The sequence below is a fragment of the Fulmarus glacialis genome, unplaced genomic scaffold (assembly GCF_000690835.1).
Source record: "Fulmarus glacialis isolate BGI_N327 unplaced genomic scaffold, ASM69083v1 scaffold38772, whole genome shotgun sequence".
Classification (NCBI taxonomy): domain Eukaryota; kingdom Metazoa; phylum Chordata; class Aves; order Procellariiformes; family Procellariidae; genus Fulmarus; species Fulmarus glacialis.
Window position 1 is genome coordinate 32,514 of NW_009200539.1, and position 21,468 is coordinate 53,981.

Below are 21,468 nucleotides of genomic sequence, written 5' to 3' on the forward strand. Positions count from 1 at the left end.
AATAATGATAGAATATACAAAATGAGTGATGCACAATGCAATTGCTCACCATCCACGCTGACCAATAACCAAGTAGCGATCACTACTTCCTGGATCACGTCTATCATTCATATACTGAGCATGACGTCACATGGTATGGAATACCCCATTGGCCAGCTGGGCCAGTTGTCCTGGCTATGCTCCCTCCCAGCCTCTTCCAGAGCATGGAAGCTGAGTGTCCTTGACTAGCAGGGTACTTAGCAACAACTGAAAACATCAGTGTGTTATCAACATTCTCCTCATACTAAATCCAAAACACAGCACTAGGAAGAAATTTAACTCTATCCCAGCCGAAACCAGGACACCCTGATAGCATTTTGGAACAGAGCATCACTCGATCTCAGACATTTAATCTCTGAGACTGGAGACCCACAGTAAAACTTTTAAAATTAGCATTCTTGCTGCCTTTTTCTGACCATTTGTATTTCCACCATTGCCACACCATCTTCCTCTGATCAAAGTCAAAGCAGTCTATGGTGAAAGATGGAAAAACAGTAATGACAGCATTAGCAGAGCACAGTATTAAACCATCAGAAACACAATGCCAATATGACAAAGTAGTGGCAAAGAGTGGATGTTTCCTTAATCCATTATTTACGTACAACTGCCAATATGGACATAATCCTGCCTGAAGAAACTCCCCCAACTAACAATGAGTGAGTTCACACTATTTTGCGCTACTGAGGAGATACCACCTCAATTAATCCAGGATAACTAGAACTATGTATCATACCCATGCAGGCAAACTACCTAGGCTGCCTGCAACCTATCACTGCAGAGAGACAAGAAAGGTTCATAAGTAGACTTCATCTTCTAGTAAATCATTTGGTCTAGCTGGAAAAATTAGACAAGTTTTCAGATATAACAACTCTTGCTTAGCTCTGAAACAGCACACAAAGTAGGAAACAGCTAAGAACAATTATTTCATACTAACTAGACGTGCACCAGTAAGACCTTGGGGTGTGGGGGGGAATAAAAATAAAGTAGCCCAGAGAGATGTAGAGAGAGAGAAGGAGAGATTTTATACCTGCTGAATGTGAAAAAGCTAAAGTCTGTGTGTGGATAGGAGGAATAACAATATGCAATAAACCAGTATCTCTGCAGAGCTTATGATGTTTCATATTAGCTAAACACCTTTGTTCCAGAGCTTTGTCTTTGGAAGATGGGCTGGTAACTGAGAGCTGACCATGACAGCAACCACTATGCCACCGTGGCACAAGACCACAAAATACTCTAGCAATACAGATAACTTCCTCCTCTACAGCTTCCTACCTGGGAGGGGATGTTCCTCTCTCACACCTCTCTCTTCCCCTGTAAAATACACTGTATTTTTCAGGTCCTCCTAATTGCATTGGCTGCATAAGTTTGGAGATTAAAAAAATACTATCCAGTGAAAAGTTACAACCTGAAAAACTGTATTGCAAGGAGACATCTAATACGCTCTAGTTCTTGGCTGACAGGACTGTGGGTCTGTTTGTTTAGTAGGGTCTCTAACACAACCATGGTGCAATCTGGAAGAGTGAGCTAGATACTGACACATAGTTGAAAATCCAAAACTGTACAGACAAGTAAAAGAGAAAAAGTTCAAAAGACAAGCTGAGTTTAGACTAAACATAATACAGTCCTTTTGCCAATAAAGGTTAGTAAATCCTAAATAAGCCCAACAATTAGACGGCTTACTTTTCTTTCACATGCAAGAATATATGTTGTATAGCCTGTTTAGCTACAGGCCAAAAGAAGCAGTCACAGTCTGTGAACCTACCTGTCTTCTGAAACCAAAATCTGACACTACTTGTTTGGATTTTTTTTTTTTTATTAAATCCCACCAACAAGGGGTTCTGGACACTGTCCTTACACTGAGCATAACTACTTGGCAGGCTTTGGCAATTACAAACCACATCATATCATTTTGAACAGTGGAAAGTCTTAACTAGTCTATATTTTTAATTATGCATATAAAGCTTTAAAATAGTAAATTAAAAAATTCAGACCTTCAGAGGAAAAAATTCCAACGAATCCATTAAATCTGACAGGTTCTGCTAACCGCAGTTACTGTACACGTAGCAAGGACAAGGTCAGAAATTATGCTCTGCATGAATGGTTACAGTGAAGGGGGTCGAAAGCCTGGCAAAGCAAGCAAAACACCACATACACCCTTTCTCCAGTTCCCTTATCCTCTCTCATTTCTCTGTCAGGAAGCCAAATGTTTTCTGGCATGATCTGAAGGTAGCTAGCTCTACTAGTAGTCCCAAAGGCATCCAGAGCACATGCAGGCGCGATGGAGTCCTTGGTAACCACATTTCTTTCAGACAGAACTAGATGGAAAAGCTGCACCTCTCCACAGGCTTTAAAATAAAAGCCACGGGCTACTTTTTGAACTTGGACATTCGCTTAGTGGTGAAGTGAGTCATGGTTCTGCCTCCCAAGTTTTTCTGCACTGCACGTACACTCATGATGGGATCGTACAACCATGAGAACTGACTAGGTGTTAATGCAAATTTGATCACACTGCATTTTTAGGAAAAGGGCAGAGTGGGTGGACTGAACCTCTCTGATTTCAGGAAACGTGTAAAATAAGAATTGGAGTGGGTGGACTGAACCTCTCTGTGATTTCAGGAAACGTGTAAAATAAGAATTATGTAAAAATAGTAAAATTAATGAGCAATGAGAAGAAGAATGCCAAGCGAGAACACGCAAGAAAATACAGGCCTACTGAAAACTGATAGGCCTAGGACAGAAATTTTTCTGCCCTTATTGATATATTTATACCTAATTCAGTTTCCTAGCAGACTGTTCATATTTCATTTTGCAATGGTATGGGAAACCTTACAAAAAAGAGTTACCTAGGAATAATTTGGAAAGCAAATTGAATGAGTATGACTAAGAGGTCAATCAGTTTATCATCCAAAAACCTTGACACATGATAGGAGAATTACACCTCTGTAACTATGTAAATAGCTGTATAAGTAGATCGAATAGGTCAAGAAGCATCAACAGAATCCCGGGCTGCTCACACTGACATATGACGTACTACTGCAAGGTAATACCATCAACACCCATAATACAGACTAACCTGCTGTCGGCCGAAATCAGTGTGAGGTTTCACGGTGCTGGCAGTGACAGTTAAACCTGCCCAACAGTTCCCAAGCCATCAGTTAGGCTGACATCTGGTAATGCTAGCAGGCATGCTGAAGTAAGCAAAGGGCCAAAGGACTGACCACTTCCCACACCAGGTAAACAAACTCAGTAGTCTGACAGAATAGAGGCAATGGCATACCAAAAGTCCATTTTACTCATTAATCTCTGTCTTACCAAACACTTAGGTGGTATGTAAATAGAGAAATCTTTCCCCTGACTAGCCCCCTTGGCTTCTAGAAATCATGGATTTTCCAGAGTAGAGGAGCAGCATCCACCAAACTGCCCAGTCCCTTCAAGACCTCCACACCAGTCGTATGCGAAAGAGCCCCACAGTACTGTGATGTGCTACGTAAAGTAGTGCTTCCTTTCTTGTACTTTATACTTGATTAATTTCACTAAGTATCCTAATTAATGTTATTTTAAGGGTGAACAAATAAATATTCCTTATTCACCTTCTGCATACCACTCACGATGTCACAGATTTCCAACATCATCTCTTAGTTATTTCAGTTTTTCAAGTTGACCAATACTAGCATACTTTAGACTCCTTCCTATTTCTCTGATCACACAGGTTGTCTTTCTTGTTAGTTTTTCTTCTCCTACTATATCCTTTTTGAGATGGAGGAAGGAAAACCAAATGCAGACTTTAAGATGCGAAAAAAAAATTAATTTGTGCAATGACATAATGAGCGTTTCCTTAAAACTGTAAGATACTAGTCATATTTTTCCACATTGCTGAGTACGTCACTGCTGTTTTAGGACATTCCACTCCTATGTCTCTATTACAGATTTGTTAGAAGAAATAAAACTATATTACTATGGTCTAGCCAAGCACCAGGACCAAGGAGTGAAAACCTGAAGGTAGCTTACAAGAATCTGAAATGCAATAAATTCAGGGGAGAACAGTTATCACTTGGAGTAACCTAATCAGAGTACTGATAAGAAATTAAGCAAACAAGGCTTCCTGGGGTAGTTCCCTTATCAGTGAATGAGGCCTGATACCAACTATCTTGACAGAGATGGAATACAATAATATCACTTAAGTCATTCTAGAGAGACACAGAGACCTGAAGAATATGAAAGTCTGGCTTGGACTGGTAGAGGAGGAAGGAGAAAGACAAATCAGTTCATCTGAATAACTGTTTCCATTTCTACTTTCTAGACTAACATTTTAGTAACTTTCAGCAATGCTGTTATGTGCAGAGTTGTGTATAGGATGATTTAATTGTGTCTCTTACAAGCACCTTCCTGGCTCTTCTCATGGCTCTCAAAGTGAACTGAACAGCATTCACATTAAAATTATTACTTTTAAATAAAAAGTCTATCTTTCAGCTCCTGTCAAGTGCGGGTGAACCCCACCATCTCAGGGGCTGGATCCCTGTTTTGGGACACCCTCCATATGCTCTGACATCCCAGCACTTCCCAGAGGCCGCAACAGCCTTCTAGGAAGAGACATTATCCCAGCCCCATTCTCTCCTTTAGCCAGCTGCAGCTGCAGCAGATGGGGTGCACATCCATAAGAAGGTTTTTAGGCATCCGATCAGACCTATCTCCCTGAGGAAAAGGCTGCAAGTTAGACAGAAACATTCCTTGCTCAGATTTGGGTAGTGGACTGCTACCATGTTAAAAGAGAAGGAAACAAACAAACAAACAAACCCCCACAATATCCCTCCACCTTAGGTATCTGTTTTTCTGTTCTGCTTCCCACTTTTTCCACACCCTCCTGCCAAGCCCTCACCTCTACTTCTGCATATTTTTCCTCTATTGAATCACATTATTATTTGACTTCCACCTCCTCTACTGCTGAAGTCACCTGAAACAAAAAGGCAGTTGTCACTCATCACAATCACACATGTGCTCCTTCGTTAGAGAATAGCAATTCCCTGATCAATACAAATCCAGGCACACAATTCTGAAATACCTATACCTTGAACAACTTTTCTCCATTCTCAATAAAATTGATTGTGATTCTCCACTAGTTATTTTCCAAGCAAGCCTTTCAAAGGAATAAAGAGATCACCAGAAAATACAGGGCTCCGACAAAAGTGTCAAGCAGTTCAAAGAACTGACATGAAAAAGGTAGTAACTCCTTCTGCTATAAATTGAGAAGGTATTTTAAGGCACATTTAAATAAGAATTTGGCTATTGATATTCATGCAATATTCATACACTGCAGCTTCTACACGAAAAACTGCAAATATTTTCAAGGAACTTAAATTCCCTCTTTATTTACTCCTTCCTCCTCAAAATGTGGCTTTAGCTCCTTTGCAGAGGCACAAAGTGATGCTACATGTTACATGTTTAACAGTTTATTACCACCTGCATGTGCTGCACTGAAATGTGAAGCGACCCTTTCCCACCACAGCCAAAGCAACAGAGGATCCACTGCCATCCTTCCCTCGCAGCCGCACCTGGGCAATGGGGTATTTTTGGGCAATGGGACACGCAGAGGTGCTTGCACACCCAGAAAGCCCTCCAGCTGAGCAAGGGCAAAGGGCCTCCCTGCAACAGGGTTCCTCCCACCAGGAGCCTTGCAAGGAGACATTGTCCAGGGCAGCATCACTGCCACTTTTTTGCTGGCACTTGAACAAGGTGGACACAGAGCAGGAGACACAAGCCCTGCAGGGACAGCGCAGGGGGGATGAGCGCTCAAACAGTGCCAAGCTCCAGGCAGCTAAGCAGCTGTCGTGTTTAAGATGGCAAGACGTGTGCTGCTGCATTCAAAGTTTCCTTTGTGAGGATCTGCTTGAAAAGTGAGAGGAGAAAGATCTAGTTTAAAAGGTCGCTGAGGTTTAGAAAAAGGGAAAAAAAAAAGAACCAAACAAAAAAACCCCACCGCTCAATTTCAGAATGAGGTAGTTCATGCACTCCAATGGTCAAGAGGAAAATTTTACACATTATTGTAAAGAAACAGTGAGATGCAGCCAACAGCCTGGTACTTTAGCTCTAAATCTCATCTGGAAAGCAATATGGCAGCAGTTGAAATGTACTGGAACTTCAGTTTTGCTGAAGCAGCATGTCTCTCGGCACCCAGAAAGAAGCACTGAAGGGGGGTGACAAGAAGACTCTTTATATTGAATGCTATGGTCAGAAGGGAAGCTTAAAGGAGAGGATGTGCAGTGTTGTGAGCAGGAAGGACGTGCAGAGGATGCCCAGCAAAGGCAGAGGCGGAGGGTTCCTGGCATTCGCTCTAGGTGCTGCCTGAAGACACAGGAAAGATTCAGATCAACCAATAACCTTATATCAGACAGAAAACAGACATACTTCTGCGGGTAGAGACCAGTACTTAAGAAATAGGTCATGGTGATGTGATGGCTGTGATGCCAAAGCGCAGCAAGCCTGTAGAGAAAGTCATTCTAGATGCACGTGCCTTGTTGACAGAGACTGCATAAAGATTCCTCTGCTAACAGGGGATGCTGACGGGCAGGACAGCCTCTGCCTCCAGCTCCTGTGAAACTTATCCTGGGAAAAGGGAGATGAGTGACTCCCAGGGAGTGCTCTCCTGAAAAGCAGAAATAAAAGTGGTACCGGAATTAAAAAAATCAAAACCTGGAAAAGTAATTTTCTTTACACAAAAGGAAAATACTTTGGAGAAAAGGAAAAAAAAAATGCAAACAGGTCTTAAATTAGATTGTATTTAGAGCATGTTAAATAACTGTAAAAGTAACCATACAACACTTTGAGCTCAGAAGAAAAGTCAATACTGCTTACGTAGAGGAAAGCATTTACAGGATGCATCAAACTCCCCCATATGCAAATATGGGGGAGTTGAAAGAAAATGAAAGAATCACACGTCAAGATTCATTTGATTTGGGTTTAGGAGGTGCAATAGGAACAAAACCCACACAGCTACTGAATTGTCTTCAGCGAAGATGCAGTGGCCTAGAATATCAGTTTGGTAGCTTGCTTTTAAAATGTAGTTTGCTTTCAAAACGTAGCTTGCTTAAGGCAGAAGAAAAGTGTTTGTGTAATGCAGTACAATTATACAAAGATATCCAGGACTGATGTTTCAAAAGATTTATAAAGTTAGACCACAGAGAAGTGTACGATTTTTGTGCTCTGGATTCCTTCAATCTCACATTACTTAGCAGTGACAGTGACCCCCAATTCTTCTTCAGGGTAGACACAGGGGTATGGTTTCATAAGCCAAATCAATGGCTCCTAAGAGGAGGGGAGCTGTTCTCTCCTCACACCTCTTTCTGCGTTGGGCTCATCTGATGCCACAGAGAGACAACTGATTAAAACAATCAATTATCTCAATTTTTTTCTTTGTTGGTCTAGTGAATTGACTCATCTTACCTTGTGATCAGATGAATGGTAGTGTCAGTTCAGAGGGAGGGGAAAAAAATGTAGTTCACAGCAGGGGGAGGAAGCACAAGACCTCCCTGTTTAGCAGCAGCAGCAAGGTGTTAATTCACATTGTGGAACATCAAGCTCTTCACAGCACTCAGCTGTACTTTGAAACTATTGCTTAAGAAAACTATAGTCACCAGACATATGGACGCAGTCTAAATCTAGCCTGGGCCACTTTAAGGCAGAAATTTTAATAAGAAAACCATTTTACACATATGAAAATTGCTTACTGTACTTAAAGATTGTGAGGGACAACCAGAAAGATTAAGATGGCATAAAATCAGTTAAGTTTTAGCAACAAATAAGATGGTTGACAAGACAGCAGTTAGAAGGAGTAACAGATGTAAGAGGGAAGGAAGCCCTCATTATTTTTAAAATGGAGCTTGACCTGTTTAGTCTCTATAAGGAATTATACAACAATTACTCTAAGGAATTACATGACTGTTACTATAGCAGAGAACAGATCCAAGATACAAGCAGCTCTTCTTCACCATGAATCACATTCATATGTGAGCAACACTACTTCAAAATGCAACAGCGTGCAGTTTGGATCTATTCATATTATCATATAAAAACAAGTTTTAAGCTCCCCAGAAGTAAGGAACTGAATTTTTTGGATTATGCTTTAAAACAGCAAATAGTTTCCTAACTTCAGTTTCTGCTCATCTTGCACTAATCTATTGACTCTCACCCCATCCCAATCTGCCTAATCCTCCCAGGGCAAGGTGGCATTTGACCAAGCTTGGTGTCAGCACTGAGGATGAGAGAGGGAAGGGAGGGACAGGGCAGGGAGAGAATAAGGGTTGGGAATGAGGAAGGGTAGGAATGTCTGAAAAAACCCAGCCCCATCGCAGCTGAAGCAGCTGGGTAGTAGATCCAGGTCCTAATTCTATTCTTTCCTTTAGAAAAGGACAATTAATTGTTTTCTCTCTTCATTATCAGTCCTATGTCTGATACATGTTATCACAATTCCTTTTCTGAAGGTTGTCTTTAGTTCCCACTGATGCTGTCTGGATACAAAGGCGTGGGGGATAATCTTAGCCTTCCATTCCACAGTCAGGCATCCTTCCACACACTCCTGCATATAGACAAAGCAGTGGTGAAACAAAAGAAGATCTTGTTACACAAAGCTCTTAAGTGTGACATTCAAAAGGAAATCCATAGAAAATTTGAGATGGGAAAATATTTGCAAGTGCTCTCCTGCATTTTGCATACATGAACTAACTATACCTACTGTGGAAATATGTGTAACCATATATTTATTCTGGCCCTGGACAGTCACAGTGAAATACTGACATGCCTGTAACAACAGGAAGTGATTGTCATTTCCGTGTCAGGAGCTTGTTCCCACATGCTCTGGGTAACTACTTTGTGGCGTCATCAAAACTGCGGACTCTTCCTGACCTACTTTTCATTTACCACTAGTAACTGTCTCTTCCCACTGCTATTTCACCAACCTCCAACAGCCTATATAAGATGGACTTGGGAGCAGGTTGTTCACCTGAGCTACCCACAAGAGAGACCGAAGTCCTACTTCACATCAACACCACCTTAGATTAACCGTAGTGAGCAGCCAAATACCGCATCTTCAGCTAAGTGCTTTATCCTCCTTCAGTGCAAAAGCTTATGAACCACATTTATCAGCCACACAAAAGACAGCCTGCAAGCAATGGGTGTCTACTACCTAAGGGCAGATTAAGGTCCATCCTTATCCATGAGGTCTACAGCTATCAGGGAAGCAATTACACAGCATTCAGGTACACATCCTTAGATCAGATACAGAAAGTCGTTCTTATTTTCTGTCACTTGCCCAGTAGAGCTGTTCAGACACTTGGTATCTAACTATGTGGTCACGAATCCAACTCTTATGCAAATTCTACATCCTGTTTTCAGTTTACGAAGAAAATCCACGTACAGGAAGGAAAGCTTTCACGCTGCCTTTCTCAGGCCTCTGCTGGATGGAGTTCATTTGGGTTAACTTAAGAAACAAAATGGTGGGAATGAGAAAAAGCTAAGACTTCCATTAGGAAACACTAAAAATCCCCAACTTATAATTTAAACTGCACATTGTTTCATTGTTTTTTTGTTTGGTTGGTTGGTTGGTTTTGGGGTTTTTTGGGGGTTTTTTTTAGAAAAAAACCCAGATACACTTTTCATACTAAGCAATCTAACTTTAATTTCTTCAATGAATTTACCTTGACAGTGACAAAGGCTTAATGCACATGACTGTAGAGCTCCCCCTGAAAACAGACCCAACATCAGTCCCTCTGGAGCAGTACTGGATTTGGGCACAGCTCCACAAGCAGCTTTAACCAACCTACGATGAAGCTGTTGCTGAAAGGGGTGATTCCACCGACCTTCTTCCTCCACATGTTCCTGCCACCAGCCCTGCACTGGCCAAGGTCGCTAGATGCCAGGTTAGGGAAAGCAGCTCCTGACCCGCAGGGCTGGTGATGGCTGAAGGCCAGGACTGGGACCACCCAGCTGGGCTCAGGAGGAGGACGGGCAGTACATCCTCTTTTAGCAGCAAAGTGGACACCTTAGATTGGCTTAAACTGTTTATGAAAGCGTACCCTGGGAGGGGTATGGTGACAATCAGAGCTAGTTCCAGGTTTCTTACACAAAGGTGGAGCTAAAAAGGGTCAGTGATTATTTCAAGAGATGAGGGGATGCAGAAAAAGAAGGTTCAGTGAATTTTTAGTCACTTTGGGTGTAGATAGGCTCAGGAGCATTTTGCAGATGTGTGGAAGAAAAGCCGCCCACTGGTCTTTCTGTGGTCTGACAGACAGCATTACTTGTGAACCCCATTCAGGTAAGTATCAGTAACTAAATGCATCTATCACAACACTACCACCATAAAATTTCTGACTATCCACTACAAATACAATACAGAGTGAGGAAAATCAGCCTGTCAACAGAGCAGGGCTGAGGGAACGTGTACTTAGGCATCACAAAAGAAGACCTGTGAATTTTAGAGAACTTAACACTACACATACTGTTTTTCTTCATTCATTTTGCTTCTTGAACACACAGCAGCTTGCCTGGGAAGGCTATGCCATGTAAGTTGACCAGGACAATGTCGCTTCAAAACACGTGCTATTGGTTGATGATTACAAGGTCACAGGTCTAAAATACGGAAGAAAATCACAAAGACTCTGAAGATATGGGACACATGCCCTATCTTCGTGTATAGAGATGACATCAGCATCTGATGTGTTACTGACTGCCAGCACTTCATGGATCCTCAGGAGCCATAGAAAAGAGCAACTCGGTTTATACACGATACTGATCCCAAGTGCGACCTGACGAGTCGCATCACAGACATCACGACAGACTGACGAGACATCAGAAGATGTCACTGTGGAAAGCTGGGAGCTAGTGTGTTACAAAATAAAAAAAAGAAGATCTGGCTTAACTTTGTATTATTATTTAAATGCAGGTGAAAGGAGTTCTACTTTTTAGAGCATTTAGGTTAACTTCCAACAGTGTATTTCAAGCACAATATGGGAAGTTGTTGAAGAAGAGAAATTAAAAGCCTGCCTTGAGGATACCAGGCTTGAGTTATGCAGAATCCCTGAGAATGACTCCCTCACGCCTCTGCCTGGAGACTAAAAGATTTGCAGTATTTCAAATGCACTCTCTCGTGCTCCTTATGTACGTGGCTTTTGAATATTCCTGCCTTAAAAAGATAAAAATCTCACAAAGGTAAACCTCATGTCTGAAACTACAAAGAGAATATTCTGCTTCTTCCCTGTGGGCAGAGATCCCCAGAGAGCTACAGGGAGTCACTGGGCAGAGGAGAGAGACTACGGCACCGATACACCTGGGTGCTGCAGAGGACTGCTCTGCAGGCACTCGGGCGTGGGTCCTGGAAACCTGGGTGGGGGAAGAGGCAAAGGATTCCGTCTGACTGGTCGACAGCCCTCCCAGGAAACGTTGAAGAGAAAAACCTGTAAGAGAGTCCAGCCCTTTCCTCCAGGACAAGATACGCTACCAAAATCACCTCCAACGAGCTGCACATCCTCTGCAGGCACTCAGAATAACTTCACAGGTCACCCGCGCTCAGCAAGCATGAGACCCAACAAGGCAGCTTGGCGCGACCTGGGGAAGTTCAGACTACCCCAAACATGATGAGCCAGTGGATCCTGGAAGTGAAGGACTCACTAACCACGCAGACGTATTTCCCTTCATTATCCCCAGCAGAAATACAACTCTCTTCATTAGTTCTCCCGGCATGCTTCCCTTTCCCCTCCTGCACACAATCACCTGCCACAGCCTCGCTGTGTGCTATGTGACCAACTGCTCCACAGCCTTCCTCCCTTCCTCTGGGGATCGCTTTTGAGATGTTAAGTGCATCTGCATTTAAATATAATTAAGAATGTAAGTGCTCACTCTTTCTGAAAATTCAGGCCCTGGGAAAACAGACAGCCCTTGGAAACGCATCTCGTTCTTTCAGCGGTGAGATCAGTTTTAGCTGATCAAACACTAGTCATGTCATTCCCTAGTCTGACCTTTGTGGAATAGATCACAAGATGTCACTATCCTAAATCTTACTTTGAGTAATGTTATAGTAGAATGTAACTTTTAGAAAATATCAAATCCTGGGTTTTTTTCCCCAGTGACAGAAATTCCACTGCAACCCTTTTCAATTTTCTCCCCTCAACAATTACTGCTACTGTTAAAAAGGTATCCCTGATTTCTAATCTCCATTGTTTCTCTCCACCTCCCAGCCTGCTCAGCCTGCCAAAACTCTTCGCTATGGTATTTCAATTACTTACACAAGTAATTTAGGATAAGGCTCTGGGTTTTTTTCCCCTCAAGAACAATTATAACTGAAGGAGTCTCTCACAACTCCCTCTTGTCCCCAAACATTTGCTTCCTCCTTGAGCTGTCCTAAACAGAGCTCACAGTAAATCAAGACAGAGAATCTGAGTTAAGAGCAAAAACATCCCCTGTCTCAGCATCCTGGGTCCTGTAGGTTCAGAGAAGGATAACAAGGACAAGCAAAGCCATGAAACAGCTTACACGTAAGGAATGCCAAAGTTCTTCAGCCTGGAAATGAAAAATTATGGAAGAGGGGTATTTTATAGAGAGAAGATTACAAAAAAAAAAACCACCAAAATCAAAACAAAAACCCAAAACAAAACCACAAAACAACAAACCATAGGAGTCTTGGAGATGGTGAGTAGGGATTGAGTGCTCAGTTTCTTCTACAAGAACCAGTGGCCACCACAGAAAGCCAGCAGGAGCAAGACTGCTCTTCATGCAAATGGTAGCAAACCTGTGCACTCTTTACCAGAAGATATCGTAGAAACCTGCATAGGCCCAGGGAGAGACAAGGTAAGCATATGCACAAACTACAAGCAGCTCAGAAGATCCCCAACAGTTGAAAATCATCAGAGGACAGGAGAACATTAGTGCGGATAATTTTACAAAATTCACTGTGTTCTTAATCTTCCCCAGACATCCAGGTGTGGCCTTTGTGGGAGAACAAATGCTGCACTGAACGGGCCCCGGTCTGAAACAGTGTGGCCATTCCTATGGCCCCTCTAGCACTTCTTTGCCCTAGAATCCCAGACACCAGGCTGGGACATAGCGGTACAGCAGCAGTCACACTGTAATTCCCATTATTCTCTTGCATAACACTTCCAAATACCTGTACTGGTTTTTTTCCCCAAAGTAATGTTCTGCAAGTTTATGCTCAGGTAAATACGCACATCAACTACCCCAAGTAATTTTTCAGAGTTAACAGGCCCCTTATCCTGGAAATCTTTGTTCTACACCTACATTTAAAACATGTAATTTGCCTGTGCTCAAATTACCAATCAATTCACATAACTCAGCATTGGTAACTTGCTTACAATTCTTATAACTTTGTGCAAATGTGATGGGTACTCCCCCCTCCCCCCCATAAAAGTGTTAAATCACACACAGCAAGCAACTGATCCCTTCAGAGCTAAACACACTTCTTCAATCATCCTACTGGAGGGAGATACTGTCCAAATTTAAAACCCATGATGTTCTAGAATATAAACTCAAGGGCCTCACAAAACGCTAGTACGTAACATCAGCAACATATTTCTTACAAATGCAATTGGCCTTGGTTGACTATTTGAAAATTAAAGGAAGGAATATAAAAATCTCGTATTAAGGCTTTTTAAAGGCTTACTGAAGAAAAGCCACATCAGTGATCAAGAAGGTTCACCAATAAACTTCTAGGACTCCCACATGAAAAGCAACTCTGCCAATTAAAAAAAGAGATTACATCTATTAAGCTAATGTTTACCTTAATTTCTAACTGTTTGAGTGGAGAGAATCACACCAAAGGATACAAATATGTCAATTCTCCTTCTACGTCCTTTCCTCCTCCCTGCTGTCCAGATGCACACCAGAAAATTACTGAAAATTCAACCGCTAGCATCACATAATGAGCTAAAATTATTGCTAGTTTCTCTTTTGTTCTTAACACAGTTAAGAAATCTCTTTATTTTTATGTTACTGGACACAGTTTTCATGTTCTGTCCTTTACTTTCCCATTTAAATTCCCTCGCTTCCCACTTGAAATGTACATTAGTTTACTATCCATGGCCAAGTTTACAATTTGGTTTTATATATCCATATAGCTTCACTTCCATCTAACAATAGACTTAAAAACAGCTCAGTCTTCTGTCTTAACTATAGGTTTTGAGGCAACTTGTCATGCGTTGATAGGCAATACCTAAGGATTACATATAAAACACCAAGTTTCGCTTATTTATGTCTTCTGCTTAGTTCTACAACAAACAGGAGCTTATCCATCAAGATGAGAATTAGAAGAGGATTCCACACATGGGGAGCTCAAGCAGTGTTAAGATGTGTCCATCCAAATTTTCATAAGTTAAGTGCTAACAGCATTATTTCTGGTACTTACTACTCAGATCAAATTCTCCTGCCTGCGGACAAGGCATCCCTTCTGCGTCCAGAAGTTTCCAGTAAACACCAATTAACAACCCAGCTTGAATGTAACCTGGTGGCCTTAACACAATCCCCTGGGATTTGAGATCATTTGTTCTTACTCCAAACCAAGTGATCTGAAACCAGCTGCCTTTCAGTCATTCGTCCACCTCATTCTTTCCACATGGTTTTAGCAACCGATGCTAATATACCAACTGCCTGAAGCTTCCCAACCAGCCACTGCCAACTACATCCAGTTCACACTGATACATAAGTTATTCCAAACCCCTTGTATTCTACACAGGCAGTTACAACCAAATAAACTTCTTCCTATGCTGCTTTAATTTAATTCGAGATCTTGATTTTGGAAGAAAAAAATTATTTCCCTTTTCACCCCTCCTTACATCTACTCTCTTTTTTGCTGTCTGAAGCCATTCTGAAATACAAAGGCTAAAGCAAGGTCTCAGAACTTGGGAAAATTCAGATCCTGTTCCTCTTACTGTTGTATTAAGCAACTTAACACAACACTGAGTAGTCCAGTTTGTAAAACACTTGGATTACTTAGAATACAAAGTAGTTTGCTACATGAATAGGGCTGACCAAATCAAGCCCTGAGATTAGGCCCGATTACAGTTAGCTAATTACCAGCAAGAACTTATATGGATTTTCTTATTTTTTTAAATGTACTCTACCTTTTTACGATGAGCACCTTAATTAGGTCCTTAACTGCATCCTACTGTTGAATAACAGTACCGGGTAGTAGAAAAGACAAAACCAGGACAAAACATTAGCAGAAGGAAGTTTCAATTTTCAACTCCATATATACTGAAAAGTCCACTTCAGATTAAGCCTATTTAGCAAATGACCTAACTGTTAAAAACCATTATGCAAAGTGGGTTCAGTAAGTGCCCCACCTTTTTATTAAATTTAAATCCTCTATAAATTTTCACTGCATTACAAGCAACTTTCAACTTTGAAACAGAGTAAGTACTGCTGGTATCATGGGAGCTGCCTCTGCCAATTCTGTGCCAGTCAGGGCAAATCTCACCACATTATGGGTGATGAAAATTGCTATGCCCTTTCTTTTCTGTTTACTAACATTTGTTCTTGGCCAGCTACCCAGAACATTCAGAGGCTTGGTAACTGCACACATGCCATACTGCTCTAGTATTGTCCCCTGCCTGAGTGATGGCAGGCAGGTCAAGTCAAAAAGGCATCCGTTTTCTGCCTCTGGACTCTGGGGAGATACTCTGGCACCTCCTATTCAACATATAATATACTGTCTCATTAAATGGGCACATATCATTTTTCCCCTCTCGGGACTCATCACAGTGTTTAGGACTCCCGCTTGTTTTGGACAGAAATCAGAGCTACAGTAAGGGGAGGATTTGTTAGTCTCACCTTCCACTCACTTGCTGCATAAATTGAACGCCGTATAGTGAATAAGAAAGGATGGCTTTATGATTAGAGAGCAGAATGATAAACTAGTTAACTGGATCTTATTTTGCTGATAAAAGTAACTGTGTGATGTAGGACAAGTCATCTAAACCAAACTTTTCTTTATGATGCATTTTTTAATGGAGACTAATTCTTCACATATGCTGACTGCTTATGATTTCAAGCAAAATCAGTGCAATCTGGGAATATTCTGCACATCTGGTAGAAAGATGCATTATATCATGCTGGAATAAATATAGGGACAAAATTCAGAGGACTGCACTCAGCCCTAATTTGCACCACTGTTACACTGCCTGCTTTCAGAAGGTCACCTTTTTTCCTGTTTCGGTGTCTTCAGTGGCAAAACACAATCAATCACCTTCATCCAGCTTAGCAATTGCTGACAGGAATCCTGGTTTCCTGGTCTCACAGGAGTCCACCTAACAAGTCCACCAGAGATGTGCATCCTGCCCTAGAGCCAATAAACTGGTGCTTCCAGGCTGTTACAGTTCCAGTGCTGGGTTCCTGCAACTTGCCTCATGTTTGTGAAAGTGTTTTAGAGCCTGTGACATTGGGGGGGGCAGCAAAACAATGAGGGAAAAAAAAAGAAAAAAAAGAAAAAAAAAAAAAAAATCGAAGCTTAGCAAGTCAACATCTTCCAACAAAAACAGGCTTCCCACAGAAAGTGTGTCTGAACTAAGTAGCCAAGCTGCAGAAGTAGGTCAACTAGGTTATCCCAAGAAGAAGGGGAGAGCATCCTGGGCACTGGGTATAGCAGCCAGGGTGCCTATGCAACCATTGCACTGTGCCAGACACATCCTTGGGAGTCTGAAAGAAGATTACTGCAGCAACAATAGCAGAAAGCGTAAGAAGACAAAGTTAAGAAGCCAATTGCCACATAAGCCAAGAGATGAGGCAAAAATAAGGAGAAAGGACTGTTATTTCCATTGGTCCTCAGGAAAGAAAAATCAAACAGTATTGGAGCCTCTGTCATTTAAGACAAGAAAACAAGGGCTATATCTGCCCTTGTCTTAGAGATTTGGAGATTGAATGGTACAAATCTATTCCAGAACTACAGAGCCACTGAAGAACACCACAAGTGCTAAGAGAAAAGGAAAATACGAGGTTACACAGGAGAAACTTTCTGGCAGTGGGATCTGTTCAGCCATTTAGCAGTGCCTCAAGAGAAACGATCAATACCTCATACCATTAAGTTATTTGTGCCACCACAGCGCTAGCAGATATGCTGTATGGAACAATCCTGGCTGGGGAGACGGATGCTGGAAGAACCCTTTCTAGAGGATGCCTGAGTCCTCCTCGGTGCGGCGATGCCACCCACCGGCTGCAGGCATTAACACAACATGGCACTTGGATACCAGGCGAGGAACGCCTCGCTCCATCGCTGCACTTCCATCTTCTTCAAAGAGTAAGAAAAGTCTTTCTACAAAGTGTGGCAGGGAGCACCACCACCTCCAGTTCTCCGCCGCCTTCAGAAACTGTGTGACAGTCTTTCCACCAGAGGGATTTACTGAGTCAACAAAATCCTTCTGACAGAGTATCAGCCCTTGCATAAATCCACTAAAAAGCACGACATTCCAAGTGAAAGAGTAAGGATGTCACTGTCAGCATTAACAAATTCATAAGGAAAACACATTCACAAACTTCCAATGAAGGGACGTGGTGTGAAAGGAACAAATTACAGTGAGATGTGATGTTCCTTCCCCGTTTCTCTTAGAACAATAAATAAAGAAGGATTTATAGTCCTCTGAAATATGAAAGGGAGATTATTCAGAGGGCAGCGGTCTTTATTCCGTTTGACAGACATGACCCTTCTAGGCTCAAAGCAGCTTATGACAGGACCTCCATTAAGCCACAAAATAAAGTATGTATGCATCATCATATCAACACACAGATGAGAATCTGCAAGAATGTTGCTATATCTAATGCATTTTTCTTTTGACTAGGAAAACTAAGCATTTTGGCAAAGTGCAGAAAGCATTTAGAAAAAGAATAATTCTTGTATCAGATTTTCTTAAAGTTCTAGACATTAAGTCGAAGCTGGGTAATTGGAAAAAAACAACCACCAAACGAAACCCCCAAGCCCTTGTGCAAACACACTCAGAAAAATGGTTAACCATAAGTAAGAGAGAGAGACTATTTTAGTCAGAGCACCTCAGAAACATCAATAAAGGGACAACTCAGAGGGGAAAAAAAAAAGTCATGTGGAAGAAAAAAAAAAATAATTGGGGTATATTCATCCATAATGTTAAATAATGCAGACAGATGTATATGCATGGATAATCCCTCTCAGCCAGTTTCATATGAAAGCATATCAACAATTAAAAAATAAAGTCTTTACAGATTTAGCAGTACCTTCCCACCACTGCAGCTAACACATCTTCCAGCAGGGAACTGCTGATTGCACACCTTCTGGCAGAACTCAGCTCAGCGAGATGGATGGTTTTGTCCTCTGCCGTGTGCAGGTGAAGGCTAACTATTTAAACAAGTCCAGTTCGTACAGGCTGCTAGGGGTGTAGGGAGAGCTCTCAGAAACTGCTCAGGATGTTAGTGAAGGCAGCAGCTTTCAGGAAAGCGGCAGTAACAAACGGCTAAGCAAGTAACCACAGCCAGGTATAGCTACAGTGGATGAAGGCAGGTGTTAAGACATGCAGACTAATACTATGGCAACTAACGATTCCACTGAAATTACTTCATTTTGAGAGTTGCATAGGGAACGTGGAGCTATTGCACTTGTTTCTCAATGAACTATTTTCCATCTGTCTTCAAACTTTCACTTCCACAATTTTGATGCTCCAGTTGAGTAAAAGTCTTTATTTAGGAACAACCGAAAGCAGGTGTTTAAATAACAAAGGAGTTTCTCTCTCTATAGATTTTGTCAGTTGGGTCTGTGCTCAGCTCAACAATAGCATTAGATTCTTGTATTTCTCAACAGAAATTCTGTATTTATGCAGAATCCATGCACACTCGCATGACGGCCAGTAGCATTTCAAGTCACCCACACAACGATGCCAATCCACACGAAACATGGAAACGCTCATGAAACAAATAGTAGTAAAACCTGAGTTTGTATTGACTGTTGGATGACAAGCCAAAGACGACGTGGAGAGCTTTATGTTCTCCCCACCAGCCCTGCAGCACTCTTCAGTGAGAGAGAGGGATGCCATCACCCCCCTTCTTCCCCATCTCTTCACCGCAAGGGCCAACTGTTGCAGCATTTTTCACAAAATTACTGAAACATTAGAGAAACAAAATTCAGCTATCTCAAAAAAAAAATCCCCGAATTCCTTTAGGTACAAACCAACAATAAATCGCTGCTTTTAGCAGAAGCACTTTACTAGGAGTGCAACAGGAGTTTATATTTTGGTGTGTTTGGTGTTTTAAAATTAGCATACTAACAAAACAGAAAGAGTTCACAGGTTCATTCATTAATAATTCTCCAGTTTTCCTTCCACAGATTTTATTTCAAGAACACTGTGGTCAGAACTTCAGACAAAGAGAAGCCAGTTTTCTTTTGGCTCCCAGATTATTGATCTCATCAGATTTAAACCTGTCAAAAATTATGGACTGATCAATAAATCACTGTAAACTCTTGAGCTTCCCAGGAAACATTACTCCAAGATTTATCTTCTTTTTTGGTAAGGCCCATCTTGCCTTATAAAAGACAATCTTCAGGTGTGGACTAGTCCGCATGCGCCAGTCAACGCTTAACAATACTTTTACTGCAGATTCATTTCCTTCTCCTAATGAGGACTCCTTCTTAGGAGGCCAGCCATTCATGCACCCTGTGTGAGCAGGAAAGAAGTCTGCCTCTAGGATAACTACAATTTTCTGTTGCCTGCTTTCTCTTTAAAAAAGGATTCCTTCCAAGATGGAACCAGAGTTCTCTTCATCTAAAAGATCATTCCTACAAAATACCAAGAGAAAATTTGGAAGGAGAAGTATTTCATAAATCATATCTAAAATTACTTTAGAGTATCTAACAAATTACAATCCAGAACTGCAAACAGATGTGTATATGACTCATCTCACATATATTTATGCACAAACTGATTTTTTTCTGGATTACTTGCAAGAATAAATCTAAAAAAGATATTTATGATTAACTGAGGTACTGATACAGTTGGGAGGTGGTGGTGGGGAAACAAGCTTTCCAGCACCCAAGCCCTTTGACATCTTGTTTAAAAATATGTAGTTAATTTACTTACTTGTTCATACTTCAGCAGACAAAATGAATATGAATTAAAACGGAACAGTATACATCAATTTATGAAACAAATAACCCCACCAAAAAAACTGAACTCCAATACCATAAAACACTGAAGACAAATCTAAAAAAAAAAAAAAAAAAAAAGAAAAAAGCAATAATAAACTTAACTGTTGCCTATAAAAACACTGAGTTTTAGAACTGAGAAACAAGAAATATGTATGTTTTAAGAACTGCAAGGTTAAAGTTAGAAGCAGATGATATGCAGAACTACATAATTTTGTTTGTTTTTATAGGAAGGATATCCAAAGTCAATTATCCTTTTAAGGGAGGCCTATAGAATATGAGAAAAGTACATTAACAAGCTATCAAAACAAACATATTTCAAAACACTATAGCATTAACATAACTCACCAGTACTATAGTATCTTTTAAGCTCTGTGCGTCTGATGTCTTTCAGTTGATTGTATTTTTTCTTCTTCTTTTCTTTGTCTGGAATAGTTTCCTTTTCCCCAGCAAATTTACAGTTGTCTTCAGAGGAACTGATTTGCTCCAAAATAACTTTACTTTCATCATCTTTCTCAGAAGGTGTTTTGGAAACAGGAGATTCAGGGGAATTGGCAGAGACAGTCTCAGTGTTTTGTTTGGCTTGCCTTTTCTTTTTCAAACTATGCATAAAGAAAAAACCCACAATATTAAGATGTAGCCAACCTCTATAGACAAGTTAACTCACTTGCTAACTTGATTTTTTAAAAATTATTTTAGTATCAGAATTCCTTACAGCTTAATAAAAACTGCACACTTCACATCAGTAACTTGGTAACTAAGATTATCCTACAGAATACTCTTCAATCATCATATCATCATCTCAAAAGTATCTTTTCAAGAATAACAAAAAAGGTAATAAAGTTTTTGCTGTTTATGGGGAGGAGGAATGGGGAAAAAGAAATAAAAAACATTGAAAAGTTGTTTTGTTTCTAAACCACCATACATCTAAACGTAGAAACAAGATACTGAATCACATTTTCAAGATGAAGCTTAGGATAAAACAAAACCTCAGATCATAATGTATTATAATGCAACAGCTAACATAACTTCACAGTCAACGGCTCCTGCTTTATAAAGCTATTTGTTTTGATATAAACCTGCTATTTATTTCCATTTTGTCCAAGGTTATCTCTCAGCGGCCACCCATGCTATTCCACATCTGTTCTTACACAACCCACACCACCTGGTACTCCAAGCATCACCCAGCAGCTCCTTCTGCAACGCGACCGATGTGGCCGCAAACTGCTTGTGTGGGAACATTTTCCAGCTGCTATAGCTCTTCTGAGAGAAATCTT

General features: G+C 41.0%; 1 protein-coding gene across 1 annotated transcript in view; it reads right to left on the reverse strand.

The window, feature by feature from the left end:
* Positions 1-20,786, reverse strand: part of LOC104073748 (nuclear receptor coactivator 7-like) — a 49,969-nt gene extending 29,183 nt beyond the window's left edge. The window contains 1 exon segment of the mRNA XM_009573633.1: positions 20,540-20,786. The gene's annotated coding sequence lies outside the window, so the exon portion shown is untranslated.
* Positions 20,787-21,468: the final 682 nt, after the last annotated feature.